Genomic DNA, 14,378 nt, shown 5'->3' with positions numbered 1-14,378 from the left:
AATGTCCTTCCTTGATTTAAGGCAGAAAAAAATTGATCATTTTGTTAAACCGTTTTTGCTCGGAGTTCGTATTTTTTATTTTTTTGGTAAGGTACAGTAGGGACAATAGGGACATATATAAGCTGACAGTATGTTGGTAGTACTGTAGCCCCTAGCTGTCTTGTCGTGTTACAGACAGCAAATAATTCGTTAGACTTGACTGACATTTCATTTGCCACAGAAAAGGAACATCTCTCGCTAAAACGTCAGGAGGAATATAAAAAGCTGTCCTGGCCCTCAAATCACGCATTAAAATTTACAAGTAATACTTGAGCAATTTTTTATTTCGTGTTAGACCAGCGTTGGCAGCCCTGTCACGTTTAGCAGCGACAGTTCTTCTGCCGTTTGCTACCACTTCTTCGTATGAATAGTCGTTATCAGCAACGTCGACGATTAAGTCAAAGTATCGCTCAAGGCATCAGAAAATCGGATAGCCAAGAGCGTTAACGCGTCCGCTTCCAGGAGATGGGGAGGAGAGGAGGCCTGGATCGAACTCGCCGCCTGATTTACGACGAGGGCCGGTGCAGCTATTCTGGATGTGGTTTGTAGGCGGTTTTCCACATCTAGATAGTAAATACCGGGTCAATTCCTACGTGCCGCTTCAGATACACGCTACACAAAAATTTGGAAAACGTTATCAGACCTGAACATGAAATCTACACAGGACTCACTGAGACAGGATACATAAATTTCTTTCTGGGGCGACTGATAGCTTCGGGAAGGGCACCCGGCCACCAAATGTCACTAATATGGACGTAACAGATGTATAACAACACCGAACCCGTAGAGAACAGGTGAAAGGCAATTAAAAAAAGAACTTCAGAACGCAGGGATTGCCAGGGATTATCAGTAGTAATTGGACATTAAACCATTATGTCAGAATAAGCAGTCACATCCATTGTATAAATTTATCTTATCTCAGCCTTCAGTTACATATCCTTTGCTATATTCAAATTGTACACGATAAATTAACTAACTATTCCTTAAACTATATTATTTATTCATTTTCGTTGTTTTCTAAGTTTAATCCACTATTTTATTGACGATTATTATACGACACATACATCCAGTTCAAGGGTTTTCTTTTTTCAGATTTTGTTGGTATGTAAGAAATTACTCGATCAGGGTTTCAGCAAAGAGGTTCACTGGGACGGTATTCATACAGAAAAATATATTTGTAAACTAGGATATTGACTCTTTGTATACGCTGTTACTAGTTCTAATTACGTTCGTAACACTGAGTATCACATTTCTAATAATGAGTATTGCTCCCGTAGGAAAGAAATCACTGAAGAAAATGTTTGAGAAGCTGTGGTACAGATATATTAAATGGTCCGGCAGTCGCCAATTTCGCCATTAGAAAGCGTTACGTTCCGCGAAAAGCAAACAATCGAGCAACAGACGCCACGTTCAAGCTGGCAGTCCGTTTGAATATTTCAGTTTCCATTTAATATATTAAGTGCCGTAGTAGTTACTTGGATATGCCATGTCCATCTATTACGAAACTACAGAATGCCTGCATCTACTATTAAATTACGAGCTCTTACCTCAGTAACCAACCAGGATGCGTATTATTGCTGCAACTTACTGCCTGCGAGTTCGACGTTGCGGTGCTGCGATATTTAAATTGCTCGATGTGTCTACGTCAGCTTGCGATCCTCTTCCATATTCTTGTAATCTAATTTATTTGATTTACTCTCAGGTTTCCGTACCAAATTATGTAAAAGCTGAATAAAGAAGAGTCTTTAACACAATACTAGAAATACCGAGTTATTTCACTCTAGAAACGAAGAAATCACAAAAATAACAGAGATACGACGTTAGAGAGGTTCCACCGCCAGAGATATTCTTGTCATTCCTCAACACACGAGAGTGACTAGCTTATAAACATATCAATGGAAAGCAGGATACTGTGTATGTTATACGGAATTAATGTATTCTGCTAATGGGCTTTCGCCTTACAATGCCATCATCCGGCTTTAACTGATTATCTTTGTCAAACGGGGTACAATATTCGTGAAAAACATTGATAAAGATGTTACACATTGAGTGTAAGGTACGAGCCAAAGAGAAAGAATGCCATAGACAGGCAACAGCTCGAGCAGACTGAAGCAAATTGAACAACCCTACGGCATTTTTCCGGATGTCCAAAGAAAGGGCGTGATGTAGGATAGAGTCAGGTAATGTCTCATATTAGTATGGAATAAGGTCCAGTTGTTACTACCTAGCAGTCAGAGTCAAAAGCGAAGTTATCCCTGATTATGAAGGACGAATACTTCATATACGTCATCTCTGGGCAATTACTTCAAAAACTCCAGTACCAGACGGTGTTTTAGTTGACATACAGAATAAGAAGACAGAGCAATGAAAATTCTGTTTAGGATCAGTCTTCGTGATGTTTAATAGACCTTTAATATACATAAGACACATCCAATACAGAAAAATTCAGAAATCATTCGGAGACACGTGCATCCAGAGAACAGAGTTAGGACACTGAATCAAATATGTAAACTCCTACTCACGAATCAGGTACGGTACATTATGTCATACACCAACCAGCCAGTCGAATTTGCGATGAAGTTGTTGTATTATCGTTATTTCATGGAATTACTACTTAAGACACTTTCTACGTAAACTAGCTTTCTCCTCAATTAGTTTATCATCTGCTCATTATATATACCCAAACTTTGCAAAAGAGACGATGCACACAACACAGCACAGTTACAGAACACACGTAAGAATATGTACATCAATCTTCAGTCTTTTTCATAATTTTTGCAGCCATTTATACTCTGAGCAAACGGCAGGCACAATTCCGAAAATAAGTCAACAACCGTGTAACTTGCTAAACCATACACGAACTCTCTCGCTTTCAAAACCACCGCAGTATGACTGCCCAGATCAAGGCGGCTAATAGTACGGCGTGGCACCATAGAAAGACCTGAATAACGTGCTGTGTATTCTCTATCCTTTTGGTCGAACAATGAGTAAACATCGTTTTTGACAGTGCAGGGATATTGTAATTATAAATGTTAGACACTAAATAAATATAAAGGGAACAAACCCAAAGCCGGCCGGAGTGGCTGAGTGGTTGTAGGCCCTACAGTTTGGAACCGCGCGACCGCTACGGTCGCAGGTTCGAACCCTGCCTCGGGCATGGATGTGTGTGATGTCCTTAGGTTAGTTAGGTTTAAGTAGTTCTAAGTTCTAGGGGACTGGTGACCTCAGAAGCTAAGTCCCCTAGCGCCCAGAACCATTTGAACCATTTGAAACAACCCAAAACCCCGCAAAACGAACATTAAAATTAAACAAATCGGTAAAAGTGCAACTTAAATTAATGATCACAATAAAATCAAATCAAAGAAGACAAGATTACTGTAAGATATCTTGAATATTTATTACACACGGAAAGTGGCACAGAAAGAGACAGAACTGACAATTGTACCACAAAATAAGCAAGCTAAATTATGTATCAGTGGCGTAGAAGGAGGATGTACATGTTATAAAACATCAGAATATATGGAGTACACAGCCAATCACAATAAAATAAATGGAGGGAAAACTGAGTAACAGAATGAAACATATAGTACGGCAAGCGCTGGAGATCTGTGAGGATTAAATGACGTTTTGCTCGATTATGTTCACGTTTCTTCACAAAGGAACGCACGCGTTTTTCTCTCTCTCTTTCTCTGTGTGTGTGTGTGTGTGTGTGTGTGTGTGTATGTGTGTATGTGTGTGTGTGCGTGCGTACGTGCAGCCACAGTGTTGTTTGGCGAAGCACGATCTCTGAAATACGGCCACTGCGCAATTTCTCAAGGTGGCCTTTGCACGGTAAAATTTATGCCCCGGGTAAATATTATGTTCGCCGGCGCGTATGGAAGCGTCGCTTAAGTGGCAATGCGGGGCTTATCGTAGAGCGCTGTACCGCTGCGGCGTGTTGCTCAACTCGCATTAGGCTTGTAACAGCAAGGCGCTCACTGGATTTTCGTGTAATCTCGCAGCTAATCCGTGCCTGGCGCCTATAGAGGAACTGCGGTTACGACGTTGCAACGAGAACAGTCAGCCGGAGTGGCACTCACAAGGGAACTAATAAGCGGCTTACTGCCTATCAGGAATCGGTAGCTTTTACTTCTGATCATATACACGGTGTCCCACAATAATGTGTACACCCTTTGCAACTGAATCTGTCTTTAAGTAAAGCAATTAAAAATAGTTCTTTGTAGGACAGTTCAGAAGACGGTGGAAAACGTAGCAACGCTTCCATTTGTTGCATGGTTGGAGATAAACATGGCTTTATTATTTGAAGGTCAGAAGTGATTGCTGAAGTGTTACCGAAAAACAGAGAATGTGAATGAAAAGAAAAGAAAAGAAAGTTAAAAGAGATACCACGACGTCAGGGACTTGAATTTGGGATACCACCCTTCGTGGTTAACAAATACAAGAATCCGAGACAAGTTTGAAGCCCATGGAACAGTGCATGATTTGAAAAAGTGGCATACTGTAAGAAACATGTGTTCGACAGACAACGAAGTGTTGATGGAGCTATTCAAGAGTACATACAGTCCCAGAAAAGTCTGTGAGGCATTGCTCTCGTGTGACTGTGGCTAGCTAAACCAGTGTTCTCAGATCTTTGAGGACTCAGAGATGGAAGGCTTATATTCCGACTCTTCGCAGTGTTCTGAACGAGGATGAACCCGATAGGCGAACTGAATTATCTGAGAGTATCACCCACATGCACGAAGAACAGGAACATTTCCAGGATCAAATTCCGTGATCGGATGAAGCGTCCTTTAAACGTAACGGAGAATTAATTGATAGTGTGTGCTGGCATAACGAAAACCCACATGTAAATGAACAAAGGCATGTTAATCAGTATGGTGTGGTCTCTTGTCAAGAGAATAAATTCAGCCGTAGTACTTTGAAGAAACTGTTACAGGTGGCTCTTATCTGTTTTTGCTGCACAACACTATGGAATTCAAAATAATCCTTTCAGCCTTATTATTGTACAACAAATCATGAAACATATTTATATTTTCCATCGCCAATAAACGGCACTTTAAAGTAGAGTGCTTCTTATCAGCGTACCATCATTTGGAGACTGCGGACGCGAAGTAGCACAAAAGCTACAAAAAATTTATCTTAAATAATGTAAATGGGTATGCGGTAATGGTGAAAGTAAGATTTTCATGAAAATGAGTTTAAGTACTGCGTTGTGTAGCAGAAAGTGCACTCTGTTGGACTGGCTAGTGATGTATCTCTTTGCATGTACATAGCATCACAGATAACACCACAAGTTCTGCTATCGAATGGTATGTATGATTCAGGTTATCCCATGAAACAAAATTTGATTTTCTGTTTATATATTACGGCAAAGTGAAGAAAATCTGACTTGCATCACGGTACCGTGAAACAAAATTAGATTTTTTGTTCCACCAACGCGACGTTTCCTTTTTATTATTATTATTATCATTTCTTTCTTGTCTCAGAGGTTATGTCTGGTTAAAAATGGAAGGTGACGTGGACCTTGATCAAGCGTGACTTCCTTTCAACTGTACGGTATGTGTTACATTGCATTTAGGAACTTTCGGGTAATTGAACAGGTGTCAATAATTACAGATTTCTGTAGTTGTATATATAAGTTTGGATGTAGCTGTATTGCATTGATGTACTGGTGGATATTGTGTGGTATGACTCCTGTAGTTGATAGTGTAATTGGTATAATGTCAATTTTATCCTGATGCCACATTTCCTTGACTTCCTCAGCCAGTTGGATGTATTTTTCAATTTTTTCTCCTGTTTTCTTTTGTATATTTGTTGTATTGGGTATGGATATTTCGATTAGTTGTGTTAATTTCTTCTTTTTATTGGTGAGTATGATGTCAGGTTTGTTATGTGGTGTTGTTTTATCTGTTATAATGGTTCTGTTCCAGTATAATTTGTATTCATCGTTCTCCAGTACATTTTGTGGTGCATACTTGTATGTGGGAACATGTTGTTTTATAAGTTTATGTTGTAAGGCAAGCTGTTGATGTATTATTATTATTATTATTATTATTATTATTATTATATATTATTATTAAACACGAAGATTTGTTTTATTTTAGGATTATCAAAATTTTTTCTTAAGTTTTGTGCTATAACATACATACAATACTACAAGTCAAACCGTTGATCACCTCTTTTTCGACTATAGTCATTTAACAAAAGCCGAGGGCTCTCAGAAAGCAACTAACTGAAAAGGAGGGCGGTGGTCTGTCAATAAAACAGGCTTGGTTCACAACTTCACGACAGATTTTTTTAAAAATTTGTAACTGGATAAAATTCTCAATTGCATGGCAATACTTAGTATTACTTGTAACTTCATATGTGCCCTGAAATACGTGTGTGCTAGAAGCCTAACAGATTTGTGCTCCCACTTCGAATCCGCGTTCCGCCACTCTGATTTTGGTTTTCCCTGATTTCCCTAAATCATTCCAGGCAAATGGCGGACTGGTTACTTTGAAAGAGCACGACCGATTCCCTTCACCATCTTTGCAACAACTCTAGGTTGTGCATCGTCTCTAATCACCTCTCTGTAGACGGGACCTGAAACCATTAATATTCCATTTGGAGTGGAACTCGAAACCAGGGAAGGATTAGGAAGGAAATCGACCTCCCCCTTTTCAAAATAACCGTGGTGCCATTTGTCTCTAGTGATTTAGGGAAACGCCAGCAAAACTGTGATCTGGACTGTTGGTTGGGCATTTGAACCGCTATCCTTTCGAAGGGAAGTCCAGTGTCCTAGAACTGCCTCCTCGTCGCTCGCAACCTGTGGTTAGACTAGTTCCTGCCACCACATCGTAATTTGCGGCATCAATCTCCTTTGTGTGTTTTCGTGTACAGGGTGTTTGGAAATCCCCGTTACAAGCTTCAAGGACTTGTAGAGGGGAGTGAGTACAAACACTTAAGCACGTTTGTTTGTATTAACATTTAAACATTACGTGTTTACATTAGTCCAAAACAGAAAGGAAACCAACAAACTGTACTTACAGAACAGTACTGATGCATTACAACAGCGGTTCGATGTGGCGATCACCAACGTTGTTCAAATGTTCAAATCTGTGTGAAATCTTATGGGACCCAACTGCTAAGGTCATCAGTCCCTAAGCTTACATACCACTCAACCTAAATTATCCTGAGGACAATCACACACACCCATGCCCGAGGGAGGACTCGAATCTCTGCCGGGACCAGCCGCACAGTCCATGACTGCAGCGCTTAGACCGATCGGCTAACCAACGTTGTTACAGACATTGTACCTACGAAGCATCTACCGGTACACACTCTCGATCCCACCTGGCGTGTCTTCAGTTTCTGGCGCAGTGGCCTGCAGATTTTCCTCTATCGCTGCAGGAGTCTCGTAAATTAAACTTTGCATACGATCTAACAAGGAGTAGTCCATAGGGGTTAAATTCGGCGATCGCAGCGGCCACGTGGTTGGACCATCACGGCCTATCTATCTTTCACTGTATCGTCTGTAGAGATGTCTCAGAACCGCACGTGAGAAGTAAGGTGGTGTACCATCATGATGAGACCACGTTTCCTGACGGACATTCAGTTGCACGTTATCCTACCTACCTTATTGGATACCGGGACAAGACTTCTCTCTTTCCCCCAGCAGACGTGGACACGTTGACTTGGATTCCTCCTCACTGTATTGTGTAGTCATTCCCCTCTACAAGTCCTAGAAGTTTCAAACGGGAATTTCCGAACGCCATGTATTTCCTGACTGTGCGCTGTGACTCCGAAGTCGAGATCGAGAATGAGCACGACCTTCGGCAACAACGCGGCTTTAAATTGCGTGAAACCACTGGGCACTGGCCGTTCTTCTGAATCAACGGTCGATAATCCCTGTGTGACGTACCACTCTTTTACGTAGCTACTTAAATAAATTTGATCGCTTTGGGCTGCCTTCAATAGTAGCACTTTTAACACCGATAAATAAAAATAACTGGGTCGTCAGCTTCACTATACAAACTTGAGCCCGTAATACAGGGGTAACTCACTAAATGTGTCTGGATCTTCTAACGGCTCGCTTCCCGAAGACCCAGAATCTGTTCAAAGGTTCGGCAAACTACAGGGATATCAACGCCGGAACGTGTGTAGCAATAAATCGAATTAAGTGAACAGCTCTACCGTTCACTTTCATCTGCCATATGCAAACATTACGGAATACGCTCGTAAGCAGCGACAACGCAAAGTAACTTAAAACGCTTCAAGGAAAGACTAACCGCCAATGGAAAAATGGAAATGAGCTTTTGGCGTCATGGGCCGGGAGGCCCTTTGCGGGGCAGGTCCGGCCGCCTTGGTGCAGGTCTTACTACATTTGACGCCACGACGCCTGCGCGCCGGATGGGGATGAAATCATGACGAAGGCAACACAACACCCAGCCGGGAATCGAACCTGGGCCCGTCCATAGGACGGCAATCCGTCACGCTGACCACTCAGATATCGGAGCGGACTGCCAATAATGACACACACACACACACACACACACACACACATATATATATATATATATATATATATATATATATATATATATATATACTTACTTATCGCGAATGGACCCAGAAGGATCACGCAAAGCTTTCTGACGTCGTTTCTTCCATACTTCTTTCATTCGTTCCCCATGTTTTCTTTTTCTTTCTTCTGTCCATTTTGTTCCTGGTCTCTTTAGTGCTTCCTTCTCCGACAATACAATCCACTTTTCCACCTTATTTCTAAAAGTTTTTCTATCTTTGACATCTTTAAGTTCAATATTTGCTTTTTGTAAATCTAATTTTACTTGGCTAATCCATGGTGTTGTTGATTTGACTTTTTCTATGTAAGTGAGAATTCTGTTGGTGAGTCGTGTGGGGGGAAGTCTAGTGACATGTCCATAAAATTTTAATCTTCGCCTTCTTATGTCTGCTGCCAGGTTTGATATAGTTTCTGTGGTTCTTCTTGATTGTATCCGGTATCCTTCTTCTGTTAATTTTGGACCTAAAATCTTTCTCATAATTTTGCGTTCTTCTTTTAGTATTTTTTCTAAATCACATTTTGTGTGGAGTGTGAGCGTTTCACTAGCATATAGTGCTGCTGGCTTAATTACTGCGCAGTAGTGTCTGATTTTTGTGTTCGAGGAGATGCATTTTTTATTGTATATTTCATGTGTCATACCATATGCTCTCTTCATTTTCTGTTGTCTGATCTTCTGTGCAACTTTCTCTCCTCCGGTTGGCTCCAAAATTTCACCTAGGTATTTAAAATGTTTTACTCTATTTATTTTTCCATATTTTGTGTTCAAACTGTGTATATGGAATTTCGTACAGAAAAATTCTGTCTTTTGAAACGAAATTTGTAAACCTACTTTATCCGCGCATTCCTTAAGGATCTCTATTTGTTTGGTGGCGATTTCTTCATCATCTGCAAGTATGGCCAAGTCGTCCGCGAATGCTAAACAAGATATCTCCACGTTGTCTTTGGTTCTACCAAGATGGATTGGTTTCCAGTAGGATTGATTTTTTAATTCTTTTTCCCATTCCTTAATGACTTTATCCAGGACTATATTAAACAGAAGTGGAGATAGCCCGTCACCTTGACGTACTCCAGTTTTTATGAGAAAAGGTTCAGAGATTTCTCCCCTGAATTTAACTTTGGATACAGTGTCTGTCAGTGATTCTTTGATAAGCCTTAGTGTTTTGGAGTCAAGTCCAAGTTCCTCTAAAATGTTAAACAAAGATTGCCGGTCAATTGAGTCATAGGCTTTCTTAAAATCTACAAATGTACAAATTATGGGGGCATTTCTAATTGCTTTGTGTTTTAATATTGTCTTTAAATTAAATATTTGTTCTATGCATGAGCGACCGGGGCGAAAGCCTGCTTGATAATCACCAATTTGGCGTTCCAGCTGCTCTTGTGTTCTTTTCAGCAGGCATGTTGAGAGAATTTTGTAGGTGACTTGTAAAAGTGAGATTCCCCTGTAGTTATTGACATTTGTTCTGTCTCCTTTTTTATGTAACGGGTGAATAAGGGCACATTTCCAATCCTCTGGTAATTTTTCTGTTTCCCATATTTTTGTTATTATTTTTGTGAGCTCTTGCAACGTCTTTGGTCCTAGGTTTTTTAATAGCTCTGCAACAATGCCATCTTCGCCAGATGTTCTATTATTTTTTAAGTTTTTAATGTGACATTTGATTTCTTCCTGTGTTGGTGGTAATGAATCCGGTTGAGCGTTGGCACTGATTTCTTTGGGAAACCTTAAACTAGGTTCTGGGCAATTTAGTAGGTTAGAAAAATATTGAGCCAATACTTGACAGTTTTCCTGGTTTGTTAGGGCTAATTTACCATCAGGTTTTCTGAAACATAAATTTTGAGGGATATATCCTCGTATTTTATCTGCGAAAGTTCTGTAGAAGTCTCTTGTATTATAGTTTTGGAAATTTTCTTCTATGGCATCCAGTTGTGCCTTTGTGTACTTCCTTTTTGCTTGCCTAATGGATTTTGAAACCTGTTTTCTAACCTCGTTAAATAAATGTAGACTTTCTTGTGATTTTTTACTGTTGTATTCTTGAAATGCCTTTTTTCTCCTTTCCAATGCATTTTCACAGTCTGAATCCCACCAAGGGTGTTTGAATATCTTTTTCAAGGGAATAGTTTCCTTAGCTATTCGCGTGATTTTAGAATGAAATTCTTCCCATGTGTTTGCCTTTTCCTTCTCCCATTCTTCTTTTACTTTAGATTCTTTAATCTTCTTGGTGTCATATTTCTGTATTTCTGTTTTCTTCTGATGACTTCTTCGTGCTGTAAACTTGATTTTAATTCTAGTTAGGTAATGGTCTGAATCAATGTTTGCTTCCCTGCGTACTTGGACGTCGTAAATTTCTTTTTGTACTGGGTATGAAATCGCCACATGATCTATTTGAAACTCGCCAATTTGTTGTATAGGAGATCTCCATGTCTTTTGTTTTCTTGGACATTTTCTTAAGAGATGTTGACATTATCTTCAGGTTATTCTGCTTACATATATATATATATATATATATATATATATATATATATATATATTAATAGGGAAGATCTTTTATTAAATTTAATTTCAAAGTTATTAGGTTAATGCTCAGCAAGTACTGGGTTCGTTTCTTCACTCAAGCAGCTGCGAAAATTTTACCTAGTTTCAGTAACACCCTTGGTAACTAATACGTAGGTTCTGGTAGAAAGTAGCCCACAGCATCAGAAAACTACGGATCTTCCAGTCCTTTAGCAAACAGAGTTCATTTCCTTCTACACGTTAACTAACTGCAACGACTTCCCTTCAGCGTGGTATCTTGAGTTACGCAGACGGCGCTTCTCCATTCACAGCTCCCAGCCTCTTTCTTGGTGGAATGTACTCTCAGCTGCCTTAATGTCTCTCGCCGCATGCCACACGTGACAGCCCACACTTAGGCGGCCAAAACCTGCCCACACCGACTGGCTCTGCTTCCTTCCAGCTCCCGTACGCCGATAAAAATTCCTGTCCTCTCCGCTCTTTCGATTTGTTGTCCCACAAACATCGAAAGAGTCGTGCTCGCTTTGGTCACTCAGCGCCCTTCTACCCCGCTGACTTGCTTGCTCTACCCTGGCGAATTCCCCAGTATAGCTGTCGTCTGTAAACCACAAACATTACCTTAAACAGGAAAGTAGCACTTTGCAGCTGCCGATCCAACCCGCTTCGTTTTTTGCAAATAACCTCAGACAACTCCAGATGTAGCCTAGGGTTCGTAGCAAACGTTGCAGGGAACGGATTAAATTTGCTGTGTGAAACTTTTCCTGTATGCGTCGGTAAGTCTGCTTTCCAGCTTCCCAGATACACAACACAGTATCCACCTTTTGAACTCTCTGTCCGGAGACAATTATCGATGGAGGTAATGTCCATGCAGCCGAGGTAGTAGGTTTCTCACAATACCCCTTCAAAGAAAGAATGATCGGTGAGGAGCATGCCAATATCTTCATATTGAAGCCTCACGAAATGAGCCTTCTGGTTCGCATACCCATCTCGGAAGCTAACGGTTTATGTGTCAAGTTATATGAACACGTCACACTTTCTGTTACAAGTCTGACGACGAAACTACCAACATAGTACGGAAAATCGAAGTCTGATGGGGAAAACCCAACTCGATGGATAAAATGCCCTCCTAATAAGGAAAATCTAAGCCTGATGAGGAAAATCCAAGCCTCATGAGGAAAACCCAAGACTGATGAAGAAAATCTGTGATGAAAGCAGAGCCACATTTATGCGCAGACTGTCTACGTTGCATTTAGTGGCCTGCACTTCCCAATGGTCGTCCATACAAAAAAATCTAAAACCAAGATAAAAAGAAATCTTAGTTTTAATACTGCGATGTGTGCTCCCTTATAAAAGTAAGAGGTGTGGACGCGCTTATTTTCTGTGAGCTGATTTGGCTATATTTTTCAGTGCACAGTTGATGTAAGCGAAGCGTCGCACTTGTGCTACCTCGCGTCAAATGCACAGTGGCACCCGGGAAAACTCGTGGCACTTCAGTTGGCGAAACCGCTAACATTTTTTGACAGTTCGAAAACAATTAGATTACAAGGAAAGCTGATTTCCTCTATTCTTTATTTCATTCAAACCAGGACCCACAAAGCGTCAAAGGTGTTTTCCTGACGTCGGGGCTGCTCTCAGAATGTGCTTCTCACTTATGATCACCAATAGCAGTGCAAAAACGTCACTTCGAAAACCTAAATTTATCAAGACGAGGCTTCGAACCAGGTATTAGAAGGCAGATTCAGTATATTCGATTCGAGGACTATTGAAAGTCACATTAGAAAAAAGTAAGTTATGAAGATAAGTAGCGTCATTTTTTTACTAACAATAAGTATGTATTTTAATTAAATGCACGAGTTTCTCGTATTGGTGTGTTGGCACACAGCTTGTAAGTATTTTGAAAAAACGCCACAGTTCACCGCGAAGGCCTTATTTATTACAACCGGTTTCAGCCTACGACTATGAGGCACCACAAAGCTGTGTGTGTTTTACTGCATGACAACAGTGACGTATGGTGGATGTTACGGCATTTAGCACCACAGGTTTAACATCAGCATGTTAGCTGTTTAAAATGTCTTAAGATACCTGATGATGGTTTGAGCACTGAAAACAGTTGCTATAAAGGAGTATTTGCTAGCAGTTCTTGGCAGCCAACAACGGCGTTTTTTTATATAAAATTTGTTTAGTTGATACTTTGCTTTCGTTATCTTGCATTTTCTTGAAGATCAAACACATATTCTTGTAGTTATAATGGTGTACTTTTAAAATTAAAAATATAATTTTTGCAAGGAAATGACGCTCAACTTAAAAAAAATGTACAGTTGTTCATTGCGATGTGAATAAATGGTATTTAATACAAAATTGTTAAGGACTTCGTGGCCACTTGTTGACAAACTGCCTGTTGGCTTCTGTCTCGGGTTCTTCGGCCGACGTTCATCTAATGATTTCACAGACGTTTCGCCAGCACGAGTGGCTGGCATTGTGAAAGCGGAGAAGCCCTCGGGCGTTGGCGCGCCAGCTACATATAGTCTGCGGCCACGAGCTCGGCTCCAGTTCACCACCGGCAATGGAGGGTGAAGCTTTGACAATGCCAGCCTCTCGTGCTTGCGAAACGTCAGTGAAATCATCAGACGAACGTCGGCCGAAGAACCCAAGACAGAAGCCAGTAGGCAGTTTGGTATTGAATACCTTAATAATTTTAGTTATTGCGTTCTTTTAACTTCGTCACTCAATGAAATCATAAATTGTACAGTAAAATTTTATACAATTAAGTAAAAAACCTTAAATCCTGCATTAGAGGAATTTAATTTAAAATGTTGTAAAATGATAGTTCGTCGTGTTGGTTACCACAGAATTTCTGCTAGCTGGATCTGTCCGCACCGCGAGTTCAGCCTAGAGGTCTATACGATTTTTACACCAGGCTGTTTTAACATTTGCAGTGTTTAATTTACCGGTTTCGGTAGTCGATTGAAATTTTCAAGTGTGATTGACCCACTAACAGCTTTATCATGACATATAACAGCTCCAGGTATGCACTTTGACTATGTGACAATATGATGTATAATTCGCTGACAAGTTTTGTAGACTGTGCGGCTGGTCCCGACGTGGGTTCGAGTCCTCCCTCGGGCATGAGTGTGTGTGTTTGTCCTTAGGATAATTTAGGTTAAGTAGGGTGTAAGCTTAGGGACTGATGAGCTTAGCAAGTTAAGTCCCATAAGATTTCAAACACATTTGAACAAGTTTTCTACAGCGTCAGGATGTTCGAAGTGTAGA

The sequence above is a fragment of the Schistocerca americana genome, chromosome 7 (assembly GCF_021461395.2).
Source record: "Schistocerca americana isolate TAMUIC-IGC-003095 chromosome 7, iqSchAmer2.1, whole genome shotgun sequence".
In the NCBI taxonomy this organism is placed as follows: Eukaryota; Metazoa; Arthropoda; class Insecta; order Orthoptera; family Acrididae; genus Schistocerca; species Schistocerca americana.
The sequence above is the reverse complement of the archived record's forward strand: the minus strand, read 5'-3'. Positions refer to the sequence as shown.